Source organism: Lampetra fluviatilis, chromosome 1 (genome assembly GCF_964198595.1).
Source record: "Lampetra fluviatilis chromosome 1, kcLamFluv1.1, whole genome shotgun sequence".
Taxonomy (NCBI): Eukaryota; Metazoa; Chordata; class Hyperoartia; order Petromyzontiformes; family Petromyzontidae; genus Lampetra; species Lampetra fluviatilis.
This window is the reverse complement of record NC_136275.1, coordinates 23,083,059-23,109,260: the sequence shown is the minus strand read 5'-3', so window position 1 is coordinate 23,109,260 and position 26,202 is coordinate 23,083,059. Positions and strand designations below refer to the sequence as shown.

General features: G+C 43.6%; 1 protein-coding gene across 5 annotated transcripts in view; it reads right to left on the bottom strand.

Moving 5' to 3' along the window:
• The window catches only part of LOC144934125 (protein PALS2-like), a 149,544-nt gene that overhangs the window by 39,614 nt on the left and 83,728 nt on the right, over positions 1-26,202 (bottom strand). The gene's annotated exons all lie outside the window — the stretch shown is intronic.

Here is a 26,202-nt window from a genome sequence, read left to right as displayed (position 1 = left end):
AGGGTCGCAGTCCACTTTGAACATCAACTGTCAACTGAAGTGTTATGCATTCACATATTAGCTCTCCCTACTGTTGGCCAAAGTCAAATCTGTTCACAGCGACGTATTTATTTTATTCATTAAACAAAAAAATAACGATACAATCGGTGAACCTGTGCCTTTAGATGCCTCGGTAATCCACATGCCCTGCGAGTGGTTTCTCTTGGTTTATTACATTGATTTAACATTTACCTTACAATACATCGTTTATGGCCATCATAAAATGTCCCTTTCACATTTAGTGAACTTCACTTTTTTATTCCTACTTCATGGTGGTTGTGATGCAGGTTAAACTGGTAATGTTTGAAGAGTTATTAAATGGTAAGTATAGTTATTTAGCAATTATTGACTCACTTTCAGACTTCTGGACATCTCCCACAGCAGGATTTTTTCTCTGCCCAAATTAGACCAGCTTCAAGAGCTTTAACTGCATTGTGATTTGGAGAATTGCTTGTAAGACGTTTGTGTCTGGTATATCACTAGAGTTGTATATTGCTTATTATTGCCAATTGTAAAATAAAGCCACAATGACCTGATAATTATTCAAGTAGCATAGTGCACAGACTATATGCACTTGACAGTTAAATGGAATGAGCTAATAAATTCAAAGAGAGAGAGTTTACCAACACTTTCCTATGGAGTTTTTATAGATGAATACCTAATGCAGCACACGCCTACACTAAAAGCTTTTAGAGCATTGACGTAAACGGAGAGTGATGGAATTCCCTTTGACAATTAAATACAACGGATGAATGGACACAATGCTTACGGCTGGAAGTTGTAAAAGTGCTACTTCAAATAACGCTAACACTTCTTATAAACAAATCAAGAATGTTATGTAAATGTTATGCTTGAAATAACTGGTATTTTCCATGATACACACGAGAATAAATTAAGTGACGTCTTTGGATGTAGTAGAATTATTTTCAAATTGGTGGCTGATAAAAGTACCATCCTGACGTTGAAAATAGACATTTTCTCAACAAAATTGCAATAAAGAAACGTCTTCTCGTTACCCCCATCACCTTTAAAAATAACGCATTTAAATGATGGACCTTTAAAGTGATAGATATACTACATATCGATAGGTTGTCATTTCACTCTTAGCAATGGAAATTGGATGTGAGCCAAACCCACGGAAATACTCAAGCAAATTAAACATGTGGTGATTTTATGAGTAGATTCTGAGGAAAAGGACATGGTGAAAACAAACGAATGTAACGGGACTATAACTTTCCAGGCCTTGTAACCTTTCGGATGATTTTATGTTCCAGGAACATATGCCAATTCATGTGAAAAGGAACTTGCCAATTACCTCGTGCAGAGTGTGACTACAGGGGGTAAAGTCTCCATTTTTTTTTATATTGGTTCACTTGAAACCAACACAAAGGAACTTAGCAACGGCGACCTGTAGAAACGGAAAAGGATTATTGTGCAAAGGAAGGCTTTGAAATTTGAGGAGAGAGATAAGAGAGTGTGAGTGTAGACAATCAACAGGTTTCATATTTCCCTGAAAAATGCGATTAACAATAAAAAAAAGAAAGCATCAGGGCTGTTAGTACACTGTCCACCAAGTGGACGTATTGGCGGTATACCAGTGCGCGGTATATTAATTATTTTACAATTCGCAACCCCGGTCATAAAATCTTGTGGTAGGCATCAAAATCAGTTCTCGTGATGTCGAAGTAGTTGGAAAACAAATGTTATGAGCAGCTGAACACGAAGCTTCACTGTCTGTTGCCGTATAGCTAACCAGCCTGTTGACGATTGGCTCCAAGTTCCAAAGGCAGATTGGACTCGTGTCATAGACTTGGTTGGACAATTCCTCGATTAACTTCTGGAATAATTTCTTGGCGGACAGTGGCATCAAATGATGATGGCTCATGTCGCACGTTCGAATGGAAAAGTAGCTGCTGAATCAAACACCTTCTGATGGAGAGTCTGCAGCTCACTCAAGGGCAACAGCGACACCGTCAGACTGTTTTATGAGAACCGGTGTACCACCAATATGTTAATATGCATAACATGTGTCTGTGTGTGTGTGTGTACCATTCAGCATGCAGTATATTACACTCATCACTGAGCTAACATCCTTACAGAACAGCCCTGTGATGTGTTTTTGAGTTGTACCACGTGTTGATTGGCATAATGTCTGCGGTTTTGCTTTATGTGATGAGAACTTCTTCAGGATTTGAATTCAAGAAGCTCCAAAAGCATGTGGTAATGAAGGGCATTAACATTAAGCGCAGTTTGTTATCAAGTGGATTCTGAGCATCTTATGATATAGTTTAGTGATCTACATTTAATTTACAGTAAAATGTATTATCATGGTACAATACCAAAATGGTTACTCAGTAGCTGGTTTCATGAACACACATTAAGGGGAAAGAATTGACCAAGTGGCTTGGAGGTGAAAGCGCTGAGCAAGCACTATTGAGAACCTGGGCTCGACCCCAAGCAGTGATTATACCGAGTAATCAAGTAAAAAAAAGTCACTAGTCTCAGCCCAGTCACCAATATGTCCATAAAAAACCAACACACAAAGTTTGGTTATGCACCTGATTGGATGAATTCCTGTTCCGAGAATTTAAAATAATGCTTTAACTGTCAAGTACCAAATAATCTATTGGCAGAGTGTATGGCAAAGTGTAATGGTCATTTTTGTCTAAGAGACAGTCATTCCTTATCATGCTATATGGGAACATAATAAAACAGCAGGCAATATATCTTCTTCATATATTTTATGTGGATGGACAGATATATAAAGGCAATATATTGTCTGCTTATTCATTTTTATACATATACTCTCTACAATGATGCTAATGATTATTTTGTGTTATATATTCGAACATGGGTTATCTGCTCTCGCTTTCCATTTATTGACTTGCACGACCGTTTGTGAAAGATTTAATTTTGAAAATATGTACTACGACAGGACTTCATACAGATGTAATGTCTTTACACTGGTTAATTCCAAATTACAAGCAGTTGCCTACCCGATTGGTCATACTGGCCTTGAATTTTTATCACGGATGACTATGTACGGTGCGAAAGAAATTCAACATATGTAAAAAACACACATCGCTGAATAACACTAATAGCCTGGATATCTCAGGCAGCAGAAAAGTAGGCTCTTGAAAGTGAACTTCAGGTTGACATGCCACCCAGGGTCAACTACATAAACATTGGTATCAATCACTCGATAACTAAATTGTATCACTTGGAGCAGCGACTGCAGTGCTTCCTGAATAATCTGGTTGCTGCCATAAAAAAAAACATTGAAACATAGATGAGCGGCCATCCAAAGTTTTAACGAAGAGGGGAATGGTTACCTGTGTAAAGGAGACAAATAAGCTTTTAATTGTTATGCAAGGGGAAAAGTTATCTCCTTTCATCTCTCCCAAGGACACTGCACATGTTTTTACAAAAAACTACAAAGCCTCTAAATGAATCACTTATGAAAATTACCACACTACATTACCACTACAGCACAGACCCAGAGAGTTTCATAACGGAATTGGTGACAAATTAATTTAAAATAAATGCTATCGTTATTTTGCTTACCAAAGCAATTGGTGCACGTGTTAAAATTTTAGCGTAGAAGCGTTAGTGCGTGTGTGTTTGCTGTCTCGTGGCCACAGCACAGGGTGTGTTCCCACATGGAGTGCAGAGCCCAACTCATTGTATATGTAGTGACGTAAATGATGTCACTATGGTGTTAGCGCCAGGCACTGTTATGAGAATGCTACTGTGCGTCTGGAACCTCTCTCTGGGGCCAGAGTGAGTACGGCATGCGAACGGGCCCTAGGGGGCATCGTCCTGGTGACGGTCTGAGAGAGGGTACGCGACCGGGACAGGATAGTGAGGGGGGCCCGAGGGGGGCTTGAGGGACACGTCATGCTCGGTCGAGGTCCTTCGGGAAAGGTCTCGAAGGGGACGTGGCCGAAGGCGGAGCGAGGCCACGCTCAGGATCATAAAGGGGCAGTCCCGAGAGCAATTGGTGCACGTGTGTTAACATTTTAGCATAGAAGCGTTACTGCGCGTGTTTGCTGTCTAGTATCCACAGCACAGGGTTTGTTCCCGCGAAGAAGTACATAAATGTTCCTTTGCGCACAGGTTTAGAATAATATTTTGCTTGTTTTTTTAATTGCAGTCGGAGCTCGGTACAGAGCGCAAACCATGATGTGGGGGGGGGGTAAGTCCAAAATTCCGTGCACCTGAGTTTAGAGAAGGGGGGAGATTGGGCTCGCTGCCCCACCGAGTGGGGACCGCGAGCAGGGTGCGTGTGTATTTTTTCATATGGGAAGTTGTGAGCTCTGTGTTTCGATTAGTACAATTGGCTACGTACAGTGCGAAAGAAGTACAGCGTACATACGTACACCACATTGTAGGAGGTCGACATAGAATGCCCCTATGGATACAGTGGTGGCCGCTATAGGAGTGTAACATTTCCAGCAATGGCTCGGGAATGGAAATAAGGATGAGCACCAGCCAAAGCACACTTTAGTATAAAGGACATGATATATAAACTCATTTAATGTGTAAGAGGTGTCTTCGTTTCAGCTCAGTGCTTTATGTTTTATATAAATAATATTTGAACGTCATACAATCTAAACTGTTCTACAGTTATTAAGTCGAATGCAATATTGCATTAATGTTTGCACACTCTCTTGTGCCAAAAATAAAATGCCTGGTGGTGTGATTTGTTTTATTTCAGCATAAATTCACATTCACTTGCATCACAGTCTTGGCACACGCTGCTGCATTTGACTCAGGTGCATTCTATTCCTTACAAATACTTAAAGCAGGTTCACCAAATGTCAGCCCAGCACTGTTAAGGCAGCAGCTGTAAATGTCGATCACAAGAAGAACAACCTATTTTACAATTTGCATCAAACACATAATGGCTAGAATTAGTGCATATTATGCTCGTACTAATTTATCATGCCCCTGGCCATCAAAATTTCTGGAAACGGTTTAATTGGCATTTTTACCATGCTCAAATGCATTAATGAGGTGTACTAAATTGTTCTGGCAGCTGTAATAATAATAATTAACATTTATAATATGCATTCCATCCTAGGATCTCAATGCACAATGCATGGAAAGCAGTAAACTAAAAGATAACCAGGGAAACCAACCAAACTAAAGTGGGAAGGCTACTTCTTTCAATATTTGATGATGAATTGTGAGGCCGAACTTTCTCCAAGCACGTTTTGCTTTATGGATGGTAGTTTTTTGCATCCTCAATTTTGCAGTGTACCATAGCGAAGGGCGATGGGAAGCTATACAATGGGTTCGGAGGGGAGCCAAATGATCCAGGATCTCTGACAAAACAGAGTAATATAATTGAGCAGCTTTTTCAACGGGAAGCACGCACACATCGGGTAGTGGCGAACTCGATGGGGCATCTATGAGAGAGGACAAGGTGATAGATGTAATTTTGCTAAATTAAATTCGATGTTTAATAGAAGGACCAGGAGGGGGGAGGGATGTATCAGGGAATCATAGCAATCCACTCATAGGCAGAGTTTGACTTTTATATTTGAGATGGTAGAGATTCGCTTTGTCCCTCGCATTAGGAATCGCGGGTGCATATAATTAATGTATTTTTAATCTTAATTGTAAACTACTGAAAATAAATTAATAAAGGTGTCCGGTTGGGCGGGGGGGTATTACCCTCCCCCAAACTTCGCGCATGAATCTACTGACTAAATAATATAAGGTAACTACTTTGACTTGAACTGTCATAATTGGGGATACACATATATATCAGGGTGTTTACCTCAACCGCAGTGCATCATCTTGGCTGTACTGATGGGGAGGTCACAACTTGGATACGTCACGTCAGAAATAATGAGCTACTGGATTTAGCTCCCTCAAGAGTGAGCGAACCCAAGAGTCATACTGTGTTGCACAATCTAACGGAGCGATCAAATCGCTTGTTGAAATCAAGAGGAAGCCTGTAAAATAAATTGTGTTGTGACCAGTTTCGAGTGTGGAGCAAAGAAATAATGACCATTCCTCTAATAGTAAAAACTAAAGGTCAGATATGTTAAGAGGCATGGCTGTCCCATTTTTGTAAAACTAGAGTTTTGGCAGCCTATGGCCGATTTATTCTCACTCCTGCGGAGATCTTCTCAGTGCTCCACGCCTCGCCCGTCTCCCCCATTGATGTCCTCTTACCCCCCCCCCCCACCATGTGTGCAGATACTGCTAACTCTATTGTATGCTGAACGATTTGGGGAAAACATCTAATTGCGATTTTTCTAACATTGCATTACATTTTTTAAAGTCAAGCTTCAGTTCAATATTCACTGTGTAATAGATATAAAACATGTGATGGAGCATTACCAGATGATACCATCAAAATATGAACTGCTCTATATATTCTAATGCAAGGATGAGAACTTAAAATATATTAAATGCTTCCAACATTTATTTATAAAAAAAATTTTAATTGAAATAGAATGATCAAACATAGAACAATTATTAAGTTAAATAAATAAAGTTATAAGAATACAAAATAAAAAATTCCAATAAGAAAGTAATAGGGGACTTTTCAAATCGCCAAAAATGGCAGCTTTTGTGATTTTCTAATCGCATTGTTTCAAATTGCGATTTCGATTTGCAATCGATTAATCGTTCGGCCCTAGTGTGTAGTCATATAAGAGGTACGTGGATGACACTTTTGTCATCTGGCCACATGGCCGGCCGACTCTAGACCAATTCCTCGACCACATCAATTCCATACACCCAGCCATCAGATTCACCATGGAAGTCGAAAAGGATGGCAAGCTACCCTTTTTGGATGTCCTAATTAAAAGGAGACCTGATGGTTCAATGAGCCACTCTGTCTACAGGAAAGCTACCCATACGGATGCTTACTTAAAACCGGATTCCCACCACCATCCCAGAAGAATTCCCTCATCAAGACTCTACACCAGGGGTGTCCAAACTTTTTGCAAAGAGGGCCAAATTTGATAAAGTGAAGATGCCCGGGGGCCAATAGTTCCTTCCGACATTGTTTTACCACAAAAGTTACGTGAAAACACACATTGTTATAAAACAATTTTCATTGTCACAATTACCTTTATTTTTCAAATGACAATGTAACCAAATATAAGTCACTCAGGCAGACGTGGACAACTCTAAAAACACAATTCTGCCTTTCATTCAGTCAGATAACATTGAACAAACTGTATAGAATACCTTAAATTTCCATGAGTTAAATATCTTTACCTCATGAACATTTTAAACAGGAGTTATAAGTAATGCAAAGTGGTCTGTTATCATTACACTTTTAAATGAGTGAATTTTGCCCTTGCCTTTTACAAGATCTTTCAGAAAGCAATAGTTTGTGTCACATCTACAGGTACATAACATCAACAGTTATAACCAAATCTTATTCAAGAGTTTAATAAAACAAGTGCCATAAGTCCAAGTGCATTAGTGTGCTTTAGGCTTTTCACTGTTAATAGTGACAGATGTTACCGTTCAAAACACTCAATTTCAGATTGATCAAGGAACAGATAACTTGCTGATACTAATGAGAAGAGTGATACTGAGATATAGATTTCAGTAAAGAGACCAGGTCTGACTTGAGGGCAGTGGTTGAGATGCGTAAAATGCCACGCAAGTGGGAGTCACTCATCCTTGACCTCAATCGGTTCTTATTTAAGTTCATGACTGAGAATGTTTGCTCACACAAATATGTGGAGCCGAATAAGCTCAGCATTTTCTTAGCGAATGACCGCATTTCTGGAAACCTGCTTTTGTCCAGCTGCCGGTAAAAGTCAACAAGATAACACTGCTGGTGTTTTCCGCGGCACTCATCGTCACACTGCAGCTCAATGAGCTCCAGCTGCAGCTGTGGAGGAGCATCATCAGGGTCCACGGAGAAGGGAGAAGAGAAAAGCAACATGTCCTTTTAAATAACTGCAAAGTCCCGAAAGCGTTTGTTAAATTCCACAGAAAGAGATGCGATAGCTGTTGCATAACTCTTCATTTGCGCACCGATGTTGTCCTGTGGGAAACTGTCAATGACCTCTTTCAAAGTTGGGAAGTGCGCGGTGCAGGGCTCTGTTTGGGACAATTGTCTTTGGAAAAGTTGCAGTTTGGTTCCAAAGGCCTTGATGTGAGCATATAGCTGGCTCACCACTGCATCTTTTCCTTGAAGATTAACATTCAGCGCATTCAGATGCTTCGTTATGTCAACCAAAAAAGCCAGATTTGCCAACAATACAGGATCGGACAGTTCTTCCATTGGTTGTCCCTTCTCACCCAAAAAATGTCCAATTTCCTCTTTGAGAGAGAAAAATCGCTGCAGTGCGGACCCCCGACTTAGCCACATCACATCGTTGTGATATATTACGTCATCGTATTCAGCCTGGATGTCACGCAAGAACTGCTGAAACTGTCAGTGGTATAGAGCTTTAGAGCGAATATAATTGACTGCCTTTGCCACTGGTTTCATAACATCGTCAAATTTGAGATGTTTGGCGCAGAGAGCCTGCTGGTGAATGATACAGTGAAGTTTAAAAGTGTTGCCTCTGCTTCTTCGCTGACTTTATTGCAGATCAGTGTGAACAATCCACTTCGCTCACCAGCCATGGCAGGTGCACCATTGGTAATGATCCCGGAAACTTTACTCCATGGTAGTTTCATATCAACAGCTTCACAAACAGAAACGAAAAAATCTGTTCCTCTGGTTTGCCCATTAAGGCTTTTGAGGTCAAGCAGCTCCTCTGTCACGTTCATGTTGTCATCAACTCCTCTTAAAAAAATAAGTAGTTGTGCAGTGTCAGATGCATCGGTGCTTTCATCGCAGGCTGATGAGAAATAATCAAAAGCCACTCCCCTGTCCCCCAGTTGTCTCTGAATATCTGACGATATGTCCTCAACTCTCCGTGCCAGTGTTGTGTGACAGGCAAAAATTAATAAATTCTTGCTTCTTCTCGGGGCAAATGTTCTCCACCATTTTCATGACACAGTCATTGATAAATGCACCTTCAGTAAAAGGTTTGCCATTGTTAGCTATTAACATGGCCACTTCGTAGCTGGCTTTGGTGATGTTTTCCTTTGACTCACAGGCCCGCGTGAAGAATCACTGTTGCGATGCCAGAGCAGCACGGAGTTGCTTCACTTTTTCAGCGCGGTCACTCCCTGTTAGCTTGTCGTATGTTGTAGCATGTTTAGTTTTGTAGTGTCTCTTTATGTTGAAATCCTTAAACAAGGCATCCGTCTCTTTACAAATTAGACAAACACAATTGCCTCGATTTCCAGTGAAGAAGTATTGTAATTCCCACCGCTCCTGAAAGCGGCGGCCCTCACTGTCAACTTTTCTCTTTTTTTTTTGCAGTCGCCATGGCAGAAATAATTCGAGAAGGGTTCGCGGCACGTATGCAAAGCCAGAGGGCATTAGAATGGTGCTGCACCGTGTGGCGGAAGGAGGAAGTTTTATGATTTATTTATTCTGACAGAGATAGCGAGCCATAAATAACACATTATAAGAAAAAAGCTGCGGGCCGTATGAAATCTGACCGCCGGCCGTTAATGGCCCGCGGGCCGGACTTTGGACATGCCTGCTCTACACCATAGAGCCCAATGCATCTCCGACCAGGAACACATTGCCAGAGAACTCAAGCACGTACACCAAGCTCTTAAGGCTAATGGTTACTCCAACTACACAATCCGCAAAGCCATCACTCCAACCATGAAGAAGGATCCTCTTGAGGAGCCATTCAAAACCATCACCTTATCCTACATTGTGGGGGTCACAAAAAAGACCTCCAAAATCCTGAATAAACACAAGATCCAGGTCCGATTCAACACGGTACATAAAATCCGTGATCTGATCCCATCTGTAAAAGATGTGGTTCCAAACATACAGTACCCGGGCGTATAAAAACTAAGTTGCCTCTGTGGTAGCAGTTACATTGGATAAACCAAACGACATGTCTCGGACCGAATCCATGAACATAAAGCAGACCTGAAACACGGTAGGACGAACACCTCAGCCGTGGAATATCACTGTTATAATTCCGTGGGTTCACATGACATTGACTTCTCCAAGACGGAGGTTCTCTGCAAGCCATCCGGCTACCATGAGAGATTCGTTCACGAGGCAATCCACATATACAAACACAGAGACAATTTCAACCCAGAAGATGGATTCTGGCTCAGCAACCATTGGAAGGACGTGATAAACCATTTCGGGTCTTGATTGATTTTGTTTTATGGTGACTTTCAGACTGCAGTCCATTTGCTGGCATTGCCTCTTAGTACCTTTCACGCGACGGTCAATTGTATGGTTTATAGCAGATTGTATAATAATAAATAGTATAACAGTATAATGTTTAATATCATTCATGAGGTAATATATAGTATCGTAATTGCATAGTGAATATACAGCAGTGTGGTATACAGTAGGGTTGGTAGAATAATACATAGTGTAATATTATAAGTCTAATATTATTATAGTCTATAGTAACGCAGTGTATAATTCAATGTTGTGGTCTGTCTATGGCAGTTTATAATATGGGGTATAGTCGCGTGATGTAAGAAAAAAAATTAGATGGAGGCATATTATAATAATTTTTGCGACATTGAAGTGTAATGTATAATGACGTATTGTTAGTAGCTCAGCTTATTGGAGATTATATTGAGTATATTGATGATATTGATGTAGTTTATATTTTAGTTTTTGTTTATCGGTTCACTATATGATAGTCATTATATAATGTATTGTATACCCAGTTACTTAATGTTAATAGCTCAGCTTATTGGAGAATATATTGAGTACATTGATTATATTCATGTAGTTTATATTTAGTTATTTCACATCGGTTTATTATATGATAGTGGGTGGTTGCAGTTCTTTAGTGTCAATATACTAAACGCCTCTGTTGATATGTAAACTCTGACTTTAACATAGCCACTTCCGTGACCAGTTACTTGCTAATTCCTCACATTAACATCACGCTAATCTCCCAGTTACATGCTAATTTCTAACTTTAACATCCTGCTAATTTTCTCACATTAACACAGCTTATTCATTGCTAAATTATTATGTTGATATGTAAACTCCTTTGTCAAGGCGCTCTTCTCCTCCCACGTAGCTTATAATACGCTGCCAAGCTTAGCAGTGTTCATTCGAGCGCTGTCTTTCAGACAGCTTTATTATGTTGTATTTTTATTATTTTATTATTTCCCTTCTACGTGACTTTACCGAAAGCTCTAAATAGAAACTCTGTTTTGTTGTAAATACTGTTGAAAAAGACCCTGCAATGTAAACAACAGCTCTTCAATGGTGGAACATGCAGTACGGGCTGAGAACCATTACAATTAATGATACTGCCAAGTGGATGTACACGTAGTTTGTATTCATTAATTCCTTGAATAAAGGTTTTATTTGGTTCATCATTTTCAAGCACTAAAAGGCTGATAAAATATCGAATATATACACAAAAATATAGCTTGCACTAGTAATGCTGGCATCTAAACCATTACTCAGGCTAATTAAAGTGTATATCTTAAAATACAGGGCTCTTTTAACAATAGTGGGTTACAACTTTCTCCAGAGACGTTTAATACCACATATGTGAATAAAACATGACCTTAATTTCACGTCATCTAAAGATAACTGTAACCTGTGACATTCCAGGATCGAATCACATAAGGTTGTTTTGTGTTTTTTTAATCAACCATACATTCAGTTGCATTGAGTTTCAATATAAAAGATGAGGGGCCAATGTAAACCGCTTACGTTGAAAAATTTGAGAGATATCAAATGTAGGCTATTCGCTTTATTTGGGCAACACCATATATTGCAGACATGATCAACTCTAGTTACTTTTAATTTACTTGCACGTTTTTGAATGAACCACTTTTGTGTGGATAGTATTAATGCAGCTGGCCTATGTGTTTCAGCTCCCTGGAGGGAATGCCTAGGATTGAAACGCAGCATCTGCTTGCCTGCCAGGTGCCATACAGTGCACAGGAACAGCTCTTAAAATACTTATTAGCAAACTGACCCTACTGATACAGGTCCCCATGACAGACTCATTGGCGGAATACAATTTTTTGAGTCTGGTCTTTTCATTACGCACAACGTTTTTAAGCCTTAAAAATAAACCGTTTATTAAGATTCCCACCATCTCCCCCACTCCCCTTCATATGTATTTCGCCAGTTAGAGACATTCACTTACACATCATGACTATCATGCATCTTCATATGACCGCTGATGTTGTAACTTTACCATGACGCATATAGTTCAAAACAGCAGCCATGCACACTGGTGCCTATGGCTGGAAGCAATGCTCCAGATAAACGACAGGATGCTATAATTAATGCATACCCCATACGTTAAACATTCACGATTGTACAGGAAAAGGTGCATCCTTGTAATTGCTTGGTCATACCACTGCTTGCGGAAAGGCCACCACTCCGGGGAGCTACAGAGAGCCCTTTTCGGAGGGTGTTTTGAACTAACTACCGGCGTCTGGGAAGAGGTTAGAGTACCCACACTTTACCCCACCACAAACAACCTGCCGATTTTAATAACTTGTACTGCTCGGTGGGCAGAGGCAGGATACATTTAAGAAACCTGCCATATTTTGAGAATAGGTTTTCCCATTTTTTCTGGCAACAAAACAGGTGTTAAGATGTGAAAACACCAAACTGAAACCTTTCACAAGGAATCATGTCCGCATTAACCACAATACTTGTGGTCAGAATGCAAACAAAAAAGTACTCTGATAATATATGTGTAGTGACTGTACTTGTCACTGTGTGGTGCCAGGACTTGCGAAGTCACGGCCGGTAATGTTGTGGTCGGGTGAGCGCTGGTTAGCGCGGAGGCACCGCGAGCAGTGTACGGTGCCGGCTCCCAGTGAGGAAGCGAGAGCGAGCATCAGCCAGCCAGGGTTACTCTGGGGCATGACACTCTGGCTGACCTGTTGTCACGTGACCGGACGATACTGGAGGGGGGCCACCGGTGGACGGGGGCCAAGGAGCGGTCACGTGGTCCCGAAGAGCTCTTGGGAACATTCGAGAAGGAGCTCGAGAAGCCTGGAAGGTGGGCGGGGCTAGGGGCGGTGCCAGCCCCAGCCTGGGGGCATATAACGAGAGCTCCGTGAGGAGCTCGGGGTTCTTCAAGTGTTGGTGTTCGAAGATCCACGTCGGGGAGAAGAAGCCTCGAGCCACGTGGTCCGGGACCCAGCTTGTGGTCCGGACCGGGATGGCGAATCGTGTCTAGTTCTGCAGTAGCATGGTTAGATGGGCATTCGAGACCCGAGCGTAGGTTGTGTATGTTACGTATTGTGAATAACTAATGTTGCTCCCAAGATAACGTCTGTGACTCAGTTTGACTCACTACATATGCATTGTCTTTGAAACTGATTAGTCCACACCAGAGACAGCTTTCTTTTGAGCCTCGTCTCAAAACGGTGTTAGACCAGAGGACGCCAAAAGGCATACAGCACAAAGACAAGCATTATCAGAATAATGAGGGCTCGGGGTGAGCATCTACATCATGGGACCTCCTTTGCCAGTACCAAAATATGAGAATAGTAGTTTTGAGGAGAGACCACGTCTGTGCCTCCAGCATGCCAGCGGCCACGTGGCAGGCCGGAGGCTGTCTCCCGAACGCCGTTAGCCAGCGGTGTGAGGGAGCGTGGGAAGCGAGCGAACGCCACGCTCGGGTAACGGGAGTAACGGGAGAACCGGGAAAGAGGAACCCAGCGATAAGAGAGAGCTGTGTAACGAAGAAAGAATAAAGACAAGACACGAAATTATGGTATCGTCCGGAATGGGTTTATTACACATATTTCACAAATTCTCACTGCGTACAATTAGTTGTGATATCAGCCTCTTTGTGACATCCCATAATGAAGGTAAGTGGCCCAACTAAACACAAACAGCAGTTCTAAAGAAATTAGTTTTAAATGTAAATTTATATAGTGCAATGACACCTCATGTGCAGCACTTGCTGTGAGTGTTGCAGAGGCTGTGTCCATGTGGGGTGTGGGACAGCATCAGCGATTGATGGTTGACACTGCACATGGACCCTCTGCACGTCACACCCTCAAGCTTTTTGCTTTCCATCCGGAGGAAATTTTTTTTTGCCGTCACTCTAATTCTGCTTCAGAAGGCTGAAACAATTTGTTAATTTTATATTATACAAGGAGTCTCTATCAAATAAGTGGGGGCAATAATGAAAGGTTCTCCAGAAGGCAATAAAAAGTAAATAAAGATGCTTGATGGTTGCATCGCTGAGTTCATAATCAAATGAGCAAGAAGAAAAGCAACTGACATAAAGATCCGGTCCATACTGAGTGTCGGTCCATACTTTACACTGAGTCCCTTCCATGACTGTGTTCTTACATTTACCAACTTGAGTTTTTATTTCTATGAAGCAAATAAAGTAAAACAGAACCAGGATACCCTACCATGAATCAGATGGTCTGACATGAGGGTGGATGTAGCGGGGCCATAGTTGTGCTCTAAGGATATGGGTCTTTAATCCGCACATCGTTTACCAGGCAAGTCACACTTGTGTAATTAGGAAATCGTAACTTCTCCCATTGAAGGGGGGCACATTGCACCTGAACCTACTGAGCTGTTGAAAGTTCCAAGTCGTAGGGGTACAGGCGTGGAGAACTAAGGTTTTGTAAAACTGAGTTTAACCTGCCTGAGGCTTTGTGGATGGGGTTCACTCTCACGCTGTATTATAAATTTAAACAGGGCGTACAAATATATGTCATATCATATTTAAAATATATGAAATATAACAAATACGAAATCTAATTGTAAAAAAAGTAACAAAAAAAGAATGCAGGAAATCAAATAAGCTACAGAGCAACTCTCGTCTGCTGCTGCATGTCTGGGAAGGGGAAGTAATGCTGTTGGAGCTATAGGGAATATATGTGCAGAGCAGACATCGGTGAAGTAAAAAAACACGCCTTTACTATGACAAATAATAAACTCGGTTGTCTATAGCACGATTCCCAGAAGGCCTCAAAGCTCTTCATGTAATACCTTAAGTTATGAAGAAAGCCTACAAAAATAGGTGAGTTTTAAGATGTGATGAAAAAAAAAGCATAATGGATCGAGGAAGGGAATTCCACTATCATGGAGCCTGGGTGCAAAAAAGCTCTGTCTCCCATAGAACAAAGTCTGTTTTTGATATGGATTATACAAAAATCTGAGATTGGATCGAGGTAAGACGGCTGCATGCAATGTCGTGGTACAAATGCTTGCATGAATGCAGAGGGTACGAGATTGTAATTTGCCTATAGATTAACATTACTAAAGTAATTTTACATTTAGTAGCAATACAGTAATCCCTCGCCACTTCGCGATTCAAGTTTCGCAGCCTCAGTGCATCGCAGATTTTTCGAACTGATTTAAAGGCCTCATTATACCTGTGCAGTAACATCATCATCATCATCATTCATCATCACATTCATCGAACTGCACAGGTCTGTCATCATCGTCATTGTCATCGTCATTGTCATAGTCGTCATTACTGGAGTCAAGTCTCAAGATACTACTGTCATTGGTGAGTGTAGAACACCATAATACGTATCGTATGAGAGAGAGAGAGAGTGAATGTATAATATTAAGGTTTTATAATTAAATAGATTTAAGTAAAATATATATATAAAGTATAAATATATATATTTTAAACATTCTGGTACCCACACACACCTATATACGGAAATTCCTAGGGGGCCAATCCTACTTCGCGGATTTTCACCTATCGCGAGGGGTTCCGGTCCCCATTAACCGCGATAAACGAGGGATCACTGTACTGGAGTAGGTATCATGTAAAATTTCTGACCAAAAATGGCAGGCAAAACACAAACTGTTCTAACAACCTCACTTTTTGATTTGCACTATTTAAATATTCCTGAGCAGTACTGCTTAATTAATAATTCGATTTGTTGCCTGTTTAAAAAAAATACTGGCATAGTTTTGAAGTTGAAATCGTAGAGCTTTGTTCGAGAACTCAGCTCCCACTTCACTACCAGGGAACAATACAGTACCTGCAACACTGCGGACACAGCACCGATCTGCCGGCTGACCTCCTGCCCCCACTTACCATCACTTACCGAAAGAGACCCCGAGGTACTTAAACTCCTTCACTAAGGGCAGCTGTCCCCCCCTCACCTGGAGAGCACAATCCACCGCATCTCTGGAGTGAATAATGACCTCAGTTTTGGAGGTGCTGATCCTCATCCAAGCCACTTCACAATCGGCATTAAACTGTTCAAGTGCACGCTGGAGATCACAGACTGACAAGGCAAAGACAACTTCATCTGCAAAAAGCAGCGACACCACCTCCCATACTGGATACTCTACTATAGCTGTGCCTTGATATCCCGTCCATGAAAATCACAAACAGGAGTGGAGACAAGACACACCCTTGGCGGAGTCCAACACCCACAGTGAACGACTTTGATTTAACACCAAGAATACAGACACAGCTCTCACTCTGGGAATAGAGGGACTGGATTGCGCACAAAAATGTCACCGGTACATCATACTCCAGCAGCACCTCACACAAGACATTGCGGGGACACGGTCGTCTACATTTTCCAAGTCTACAAAGCAGAGGTAGACTGGCGAAGCATACAACCATGACCTCTCAAATATCTGTGAGAGGGAAAATAGCTGGTCCATTGTTCCACGACCATGTCGGAATCCGCATTATTCCTCCTGAATCTGAGGTTCGACCACAAGGCAGAGCCTCCTCTCCAGTACTCTGGCATAGGCTTTACCTGGAACACTGAAGAGTATAATTAAACCTTATGGCAGTACCCCGGGGTATCATAGTACCCCAGCTCTTTCATAATGTCCGTGATGCAGTCATTTTTAGTCTGTTGATGGTCGGCGATGCGGCAATCGACTCATCGCGACGAGCTGTGGACAATGCACTATGGTGCATACGAGCGTTCAGGGTTTCAGCACAATCGTCCTCGCTGCGTTTCGACATCGCGGAGTAGCACTGATTTCGGATTGATTGGTACCCCAGTCACGGAGGTAAGTACACCCCTGGAAAAAATAGTGTCCCAGAAATATAATTAATTGCCTCGGCCATTTTGTATTATTTGGTACCCCGGGGTACCGCCATAAGAATCAATTCCTCTGTAGTTGGAGCACACCCTTTGGTCGCTTTTTTTTAATGGGATCCACAAACCCAGTTTGCCAGTTCAGAGGTACTGTACCCGCCTTCCATGGAACACTGAAGAGGCGTGTTAACCACGACATGCCTACACTGTCCAGCGCTTTAAACAACTTTGGGCGAATCTTGTCCACCCCAGCAGCTTTGCCACTCGACCGCTGCAGCAACTTCGGCAACCGTGATGGATCCGACCCCCCCAGCTGTTTCCAGGGCTGTCTCCTGAAAGGAGGGCATGCCCACCGGGTTAAGGAGCTCCTCAAAGTGTTTCTTCCACCTCTCGTTGAGGTCAATGTTACGCCACCCTTACTGAAAACAGCCTGGGCCACGTCCGGTCGACCTCTCCTAAATCTTTGCCAAAACATCTTTGAGGCTGTCCGGTAGTCCCTCTACATGGCCTCTCCAAACTACACCCACGCCCAGGCTTTCGCTTCAGCGAGTGTTGCAGCTGCCATCGTCTTGGCAAGCTGGTAACCTCTCAATTAAATCGGAAAACCTTTTTCTAAGCATAGTTGGAAAAGCCTCCTTCTTCAACTTGACAGCTTCCCTCACCACTGGTGACCACCAGTGGGTCCTAAGGTTGCCGCAATGACAGGCACCAACTGCCTTCACGCCACAGATTTTCACAGCTGCATCCACAATCAACGTCCTGAATATCGTCCACTTAGACTCAATGTCCACGACATCCCCTGGAGTGCAGGAGAAGTTTTCCCGGAGGTGGAAGTTGAAATCTTTATGCACTGGGTCTTCCCCCAGACGTTCCCAGAAATCTCACACTATTTGTTTGGGCCTTCCACGTCTATCTGGTCGGTGCCCCAAGCATTGGAAACAACTTACCACCAGGTGATGATCAGTTGACAGCTCTGCCCCTCTCTTCACCCGAATGTCCTTGAACATAAGTCCTTAGGTCCGATGATACAACTATAATGTCAATCACTGACCTTCGGCCCAAAGTGCTCTGGGACCATCCCTCTCCCTGCCATACTAGCATCACACCCGCCCCTCACCCTTCATCCTGCGGATAATGGGCCCACAGGACGGCGCTACGTAGCCATTTCGGGGTGGACTCGACCAGGTTATGTGGATCACCTGGCCACCAGGAGCTTGCCAGCGAACACCACCCCCAGGCCGGGCTCCAGAGGGGTGTCCTGGTATACCTTGTCCGGGTGAGGTTCTCTGATTTTTGTATTTAACCATTCATGAGGGGATTTTGTTTCGGACCGTTATTTGTCTGGAACCTCCCCCCAGACCTGCTCGCCAAGGGAGACCCTACCAGGAGTACAAGACTCCAAGCGATATAGCTCTGAGGGTCATTGGAACACAAAAAATCCACCACCACGATAACGTTACGATCCCTCGGTGGGGGTGTTCTGCATCTATACTAAAGAAATATCAATCAGAAATAAAAAATAAAACAAATTTAGGAGGGTTTTATATGTAATTATGAGCAGGTAATTTTAAGTGATGATTCAAAACGTCACACTTGTGGTCTTATCAAGTCAGTCATGCTGTCTGATGTTGGTAACTTTTGTATAGTTCTCTGTTGTACGAGCATTACTCCTCACACAGCGGATTAGGTTTAGGAGCACCGCCGCTCAACCCAAGTCACCTTAATGCACCACCACGTTTCTATCCACATGCAATTCCACAATTCCATGCCTGCGAATATTCAAACTATAAATTGTATGCATTTGCTTAAAGATGAGTGAGGGAAGTTAATCTGTCTGGTGGCCAGTGCTGTAAAAGTAATGCATTATCATGATTATGGTTGTTTACTCCATAAAGCCGAGTGTTAACTCTTTTCAGGAAGGTCCTGCAAAGTTTTCACAAAAAGGAGCTGTGTATTCCCAATTGAGTCGCTTGCGCGTACATTTTCCGAATTGAAATGTTTGGCCAATGCCAGTTACACCATTCGGATTTTTGTTAGCTATGAGAGGAAACTGAAAACCCCAGAGAAAACTCATGCAGAACAGGGGGAGAACATACAAACCTCATACAGAAAGGTGCCGAGTTAGGGATAAAACTCAGACTATTCTTGCTGTGAGGCACAGGCGTTACCACTGTGCCACCCTGCTGCCCAGTGACGAATATTTGAACTACTCAGGCCTAGTGTGTTTCTATAGGGCAGTCAGTTAAACTATCTAATTGGGTCCCCAAACAGCTCAGCGATAGGCTCAGTGTGCGTGAGTTAACGTGTTAATTCCCCACAGCCATCCAGAGGATGCTGTGGGGAATTACTAATGCTTGAAAATTGTCCTAAAGCAGGCGTTAAAGACCCTGTTACAGCATTCACTAAAGTGAACCACTGTGCTCCTGGCATCATAGGTAAAATATCAACATGTACCTAATCTATATATGTAAAAGGGAAATTTGTGAATATGTGTGTGTTCAAAATGTTTAGCATACTTCCCAACATGCAACAAACTTGAAATATGGCATGTGGGTAGCTTCCAGACTGTACACAATGCAGAAAGTATAAAAATTGACTTTTGTATATGGGGGGGGGGGGGGCGCAATGATATATTTTGCACGGCAAGTGAGCGGTGACGTCACATCTGTGATGTCACCCGCATGCGGCAGCGTCACACAGTGTGCCTGCTGACGTCATGCATCCCCCCCACCCTCCGCGTAGGCCGTGTATTAATCCAAGACAAAAATCGAAGTCCCGGGCGAAGCCAGGTAGTAAAGCTAGTTATAGTATAAACTACAATATAAATGCCTCTCATATAATTTTATATTGGAGGCGATTGGTGGATCCTATTATCTATAAAAGGGTCCTTCTTCCGAGAACACGTGCTGTTAAGAAGGGCCGTTGCTATCACCTCAAAACGTTGCCCTAAACGTTGCCTATTATGAATATATTAATTTCGTGTTAAATTTGTTTTGTTATTTATGCTTGTGTATCACGATCATCAAATAATGAGTGATATTTCTGCGGCTTGCTTAAGGGATTTAATGCAATTAAAAGGTAACCGACATGTAGAGTGAATTCACACGACGATTTATTAAATATTCAAGGTTACCCTTCCAGTCATAATTTATGCACTGTGGATACGTCCACTGATGTGGCACACGTGCCCCATTCAAGGCACTTTCATACGACGATGTGCACAGGTGCGCATGTGCTATAGTACAACATACACCATAAAAAGTAAACAGGCATGTACGTGCATTGCAAAGAAACAGACATTCGCATAATTTCAAAGAGCAATGCCATATAACATATGCTTCCAGGCCTGTACTCTATAGAGACTGCTTCACTTGCCGGGAGCCATCCCAAATAATCAATTTGTTTCATGAATTTCAGGGTGCTTACGTTATACCAAAGCACACACTTTGGATACGCTTTGAAATGAAATTCATTACTCAAACTACGTGAAAATTAAATATTGCCTGCTAATATATTCCATAGTTTATAAGGCCAAAGATTGTGATGATGATGGATGATGATGGATGATAATGCACAGATACTTTTTGATGCTAACTATCCCTAAATTAGAAATATTGTGTATCACAACTAGAAATGTTCTATATCACTAAAAACGAATTTTAAATGTCAATGAGTACGCTATAGTAAGTGTTCACTAACCAGTACAGAAATATTAGAGTTAACAATAACTTTACAAAGTTCTTGCACAATGGCTTGGTGTCAATTAAAACTCCTGCATTGGTCAATCAAGGATTATACCAATTCATGAAAATCAATTACCATTGTGCCTCGCCTTTGCAGACTATGAAAAAACATTTGATCCAGTAGATATTGATGCAGTCATCAAGGTTTTCACAAACCAGGGCTAAACAAGTATTTACAAAAACATAACATACATTAATATTCCTTGAAGTACCAAAAATACATTAAAAACATTTCAGCGATATTAGAAGATATTTTTCCTAAAAGTGAATTGTCGAAACTAAGGCATCAATTATAAATTAAGAAAACATTAACCATATCAGATTTGCTGATGACATTGTCATTATAACATCTAATTGGAATGAGTGGCAAGGAAATGGTTGAATAACTTAATTAATTTTTAAAGGCTGCAAAGTTGGGCACAGCAGACTATGTATACTATTACAGGTAGAACCGAAATCAACATCGTGAAATATAGAGGTGGTGGGCGAGAGCAGGTTGGAGTGCTTTTGGGAAGCTAAAGTTGATTAGGAAGAGTATCACACTAATGTTCCTAAAAGAGAACGTTTTTCATCACTGCATACCACCAAATACAGTAAATTTAGCTGTGACGGTCCCACCTGAAGATGGAGACTTGTGTTGCCTCCGAAACGTTGTGATTTAATTGATTTATTTTCATTTATTAGTATTTTATTTATTTTATTATTTTTATTACATTTTTTACCTACGTGACTATACCGAAAAACCTAAGAGTATGCATTTGCATCACACAAAGGCACTATTCAATCCACACATTACAAGAGGGTTGGGCGTGTATTTTAAATGAAAGGTTCAAGCATTATTTGTGCTTTTACTGACATGGCTGTATATAAATATGTTAACATAGTCCAATTTAACCCTATACATTTCTCAGATAAAAAAAATTAGAACAAAATAAAAACTAGATCATGAAAGGGACTTCCACGTCAAATGGCAAAAAGCACCTCTTAAACTGTAAGCATGGGGAGTGCTGGCAATGTGGCATGAACCTGGTGAACTGAGTTGGATTTCCAGCCATGGCAAACATCAGTGGTGAGCAATAAACTGAAGCAGTCCTGCGTGCCCCATTCACCAAGCTGCCTTGACCACTGTACAGTGGTTTAATAAAAAAAAAACCTTCACGAGCAACACAAAGAGTGGAGATGCATACATCCAGAAGTGGATTTACAAAGGGCTTTACATTACTTAATTTTTTTCAAAGCAACAAAGAGAGGCGACAGCACAATGCAACTCAGCCATGGCGGATTTTTCTCAAGGTCCTTCTGGTTTTCACTCCAGAATTCTTAAACATCCGTTTAGAATATTTGGCTGCTATAAAGTTCCACATAAGCCACTTTGTTGAGCTATAATTTGTGGCTGGGCCACTTCTGAAAAAGAGCTATATAGCTCAGTGGGCATTAAATCGTAAAATAAAAAGTTTAGTTTGGTTTGCATGCACCTTTATAAGCTGCGACTGAGACCAGAAGCTCCACGAGCATCACTTTTTTTAATACAAGCTAACATTTGTATGGGGACCTGGCTTGGTGAACCAAGTAGACTGTTCCATACACATAAGGGTGTATTAATGAGCTATGGGCATCTGTTTGAATGGTTAGGTATAAGTGGAGTTTGGACTGCTACCCAATCTCCACTTGAAAAATCCAGCACCAACATTGCACTCTCAAAACTTTCGAGTTTAATATTACTTCACATTTGGCCATACTCTTTCAGATGTTAGTTTTATTACAAATGTTGGTTTACCTGTTCCATTTATGCTTTCACTGAAGCAACCTACCCTACAAATCAAGCTCTGTCGGCTTTTCATTGATTTGAAATGCAATGTATTTAGCTTATCGATTAATCTACTTTGTTATATAAAAACAACTGGCACTAAGAATCAAAGCTATTTGACTACGGTATTAAGGAAGCCATTTGAGAATATGTTACAAATGCAGTGTAGCCTATTTGTGTCAAAAGCACTGCAATTGAAACATACACTTCAATTTGATATTATTACTGAGGTCAGTACAATACATATGTAATAACAGCCATAGAGGGTTCACGTGGGGATTGGCTTGCCGGTCCCGCTTTGTAGCCAATAAGGGGTGAGCCAGGGAGCATGGCCTCGGCGTGATCACGGCATGTTAGCAGGGGTGATTGGCCTGGCCAATCGGGGCCTCAGCTAATGGGAAGCCGGATCAGAGGCGTGGTCCCGGGATTGACAGGGAACCATCGGGAACGGTCAACGCTGTCTACGGAGGATTGGCTGGGGGGTACCACGTGACGAAGGGATTAAGAGAGAGAGGGAGAGAGAAGTCGGGAGCAGACTTGGGAACGAGAAGAGCAGGAGTCACGTGCGTACGGGGCTCTGGGTGCCACGTGCGCGGTGGGGACTTGGCGGGAAGTCTGCCCGCTTTACGTTGTCTGTCAGCAACGGGGAGTGTGTGAAGTGTAACTGTGGAAGTTGAAAATAAAAAGGACTGATTCCGGAAGCCGTCTCAAGAAGGTTTATTACATTGGTGTCAGAAGTTCTTCTGCGACCGTTTGGACGATCGTCAAGATGTCCAAGCACCTCAGAAAAAAGAACCTGCCCGAGCCTCCATCGGAGGAAGAGGCCGAGACGGACGAAGATGAGCTGTTGGGGGCTACAGCCCCTATTCCGCCTGCTGATACTGCTCTCCTCGATGCCTCTCAGCGTCGACTGGGAGAAGATGCGACCACCTCAGGGACGAAAGACGGATGGCGGCTGATGGCGGAGCAGATCGAGTCATTACGCGCCATTCTGCTGAGTCTGGTGACCGCGGTAGCGTCCTCATCAGCCGTGGGTCGCCAGATTGCGGATCAGCTGGACGCCGCGGGAAGGGGTCCTACAAAAGAATCGGAGTCCGCCATTGCTCCTGCCACGCGGGAAGAAGCCGACGTTTTGGGCGGGGCGGCTGCGCTGGAGCCGTCGGCCGCCATTTTGGGCGCGCCTGCCGCCACGCGGCCGCCGGACGCCATTTTGCCTGCGACGGGTGGAGCGCGGGAACCGCAGTCGGAGACGCCCGCGGCGCGCGCTTGCCACCGCGGACATCGCCTTCCACAGATTAAAGAATTTCTCGCCGGGGGCGATTGGAGTGCTTTAACGTGGCGCTTCGAGTCAGCCTTTAGATCCGTGCATTGGACGGAGGAGGAGGCGCTGGGAGCGCTACCTACACTGCTTGATGATGTTTCTCTGGGGGTCTTCCGCTCCATCCCGGCGTCCAAGAAGAAGACACTGCGAGATGCGTTCGCAATGATGGCGGAATTTTACGACCCACCGACATCAGCCACCAGAAAATTTATGTCGCGTCGCTGAGGATCGGAGGAGTCGCCTTTGGCTTATCGGGGGGCGTTGATGGCACTGGCCATGGCTGCCTATCCCGACGCGATGGCCGATCATTTGGATCCTCTCATCCTTTCCCGTATGCTGGAATTGTCTCAGGAGCTCAACATTTCTCTACCAGTGTGCGGCCATGAACCGCTTATATCGCGATGGGTGGCGCGCTGCCTGGACGCCAAGTTTAACATCAAGCGCTGGGACCAGATGGCGGCGTGGACGGGGAAACCCGAAATCGACGGGCCGCCCTTGGGGTGGTCTCCACGACGGGTTGTCCAATGCTCCGACGACTCTGGCGACGACGACGTGCTGGCTGCTGCTGTTCCGCACGGGATTCCGGGACGGCGGCTGCGCGATCAGCGTGGTGACTACGCAGGCCGACCACGTGCGGGGGCCGGGTCATCCGACCGCCGGCCGAGAACGGCCGTGTGTTTCAAGTGCGGCAGACGAGGCCATTTCGCCCGCGACTGCCGCTGCCGACCTCTGCTTTCGCCTCTTCCGCCGAGGGGACCTCCATCTCCTCCACCTGCTGCGGAACTGCAACAACCTCGGGCGAGTCGGCACAAATCAGACACCCGGCAGGTCGTGTCACATCATTCATCCACTCGCACTCATTCTTACACTCCTAAGGATAATTTTACTTCTTTTGCACCATTTACACGCTCTGCTACACAGTGGAAGAAATTGGCTCGCAGGGTTGTGGCTGCGGCGTCGGGCTCGTCGACGGTACGGGGTACCATCGACGGCGTTGACGGCCGTATTTTGGTGGACACTGGCGCATCTGCCACCATCATTTCAGATGTTATTTTTCATTTGTTGTCCATTCCTACGTCGCGGATACGCAGGGTTAATGATGCGTGTGTAGCCGCAAATGGGGGTAGCATGGGTATCTGTGGTCAGGTAGATGTGAGCATCGCTATCGGAAATATTACCGCCGCAGGACCTGTGTTGATCTCTCGCTCGCTAGCTGTCCCATGCTTGCTTGGTACTGATTTCCTGCGCCGGATGCCGCTGAAAATACGGATCGACCAGGATTGTTTGGAAATGCCGGGGGGTCGTAGGATGTCGTTCCTGCCTTCCCTGCTGGCCAGTGCGCCTACAGGTAACGCAGTTACTGCCGTAGTCGCTGCTACGGTGGAGGCTCCGTCGGGAGCGCAAATGCTCATTCCGCTGCGTTACCGAAAACCCCTTCAAATTGAAAGGGATGCGAAGGGCGTGCTATTATCCCCATCAAATTCGGTAGCTAAATCTTTTTCCTTGGCGGCGGCACAAACGATCGTGCGACCAGGTCAGGCACCTTTCATACAGGTGTTGAATGGGGGACCTGACCGCGTTGTTGTTCCAGAGGGATCGGTGCTGGCTCACGCCACTACCGATTTCGCCTCTTGTGACGAAACGCCGCGCGCCCGGATGCCCGCTGGTGGGCCTCCACACGATTGTTCGCAAGAACGCTGGATCGCAGATTTATGCGGGGAAAATTCTTCTTTGTCGAATGAGCAAAGGAATGCTCTGCATTCATTATTGCTACGGTACGCGGATGTTTTCAGCAGAAATGATTTGGACCTCGGCCGCACGTCGCTTTTGTCGCACCATATCGACACCGGTGCGACACCTGCCATCTGTATGCACCCTCATCGCATGAGCCCAGCGGAAAGGGAACACGTGCGCGGAGCAGTAGATGAATTGCTGGCGGCGGATATTATTTCGCCGTCCCAACAGCCCTTGGGACGCGCCCGTCGTTCTGGTTAAGAAAAAAGATGGCGGTACAAGATTTTGCGTTGATTTCCGCCGGTTGAACAAAATTTCGGTGGCGGACGCGTACCCTTTACCGAGGATGGATGACTCATTGGATGCTTTATCGGGTGCTAAATTCTTTTCCACCCTTGATCTGTCCTCGGGCTTTTGGCAGCTTCCCCTCGATGACGAGTCAAAAGCCAAAACGGCATTCCGCACGCCGCAAGGTGTCTTTG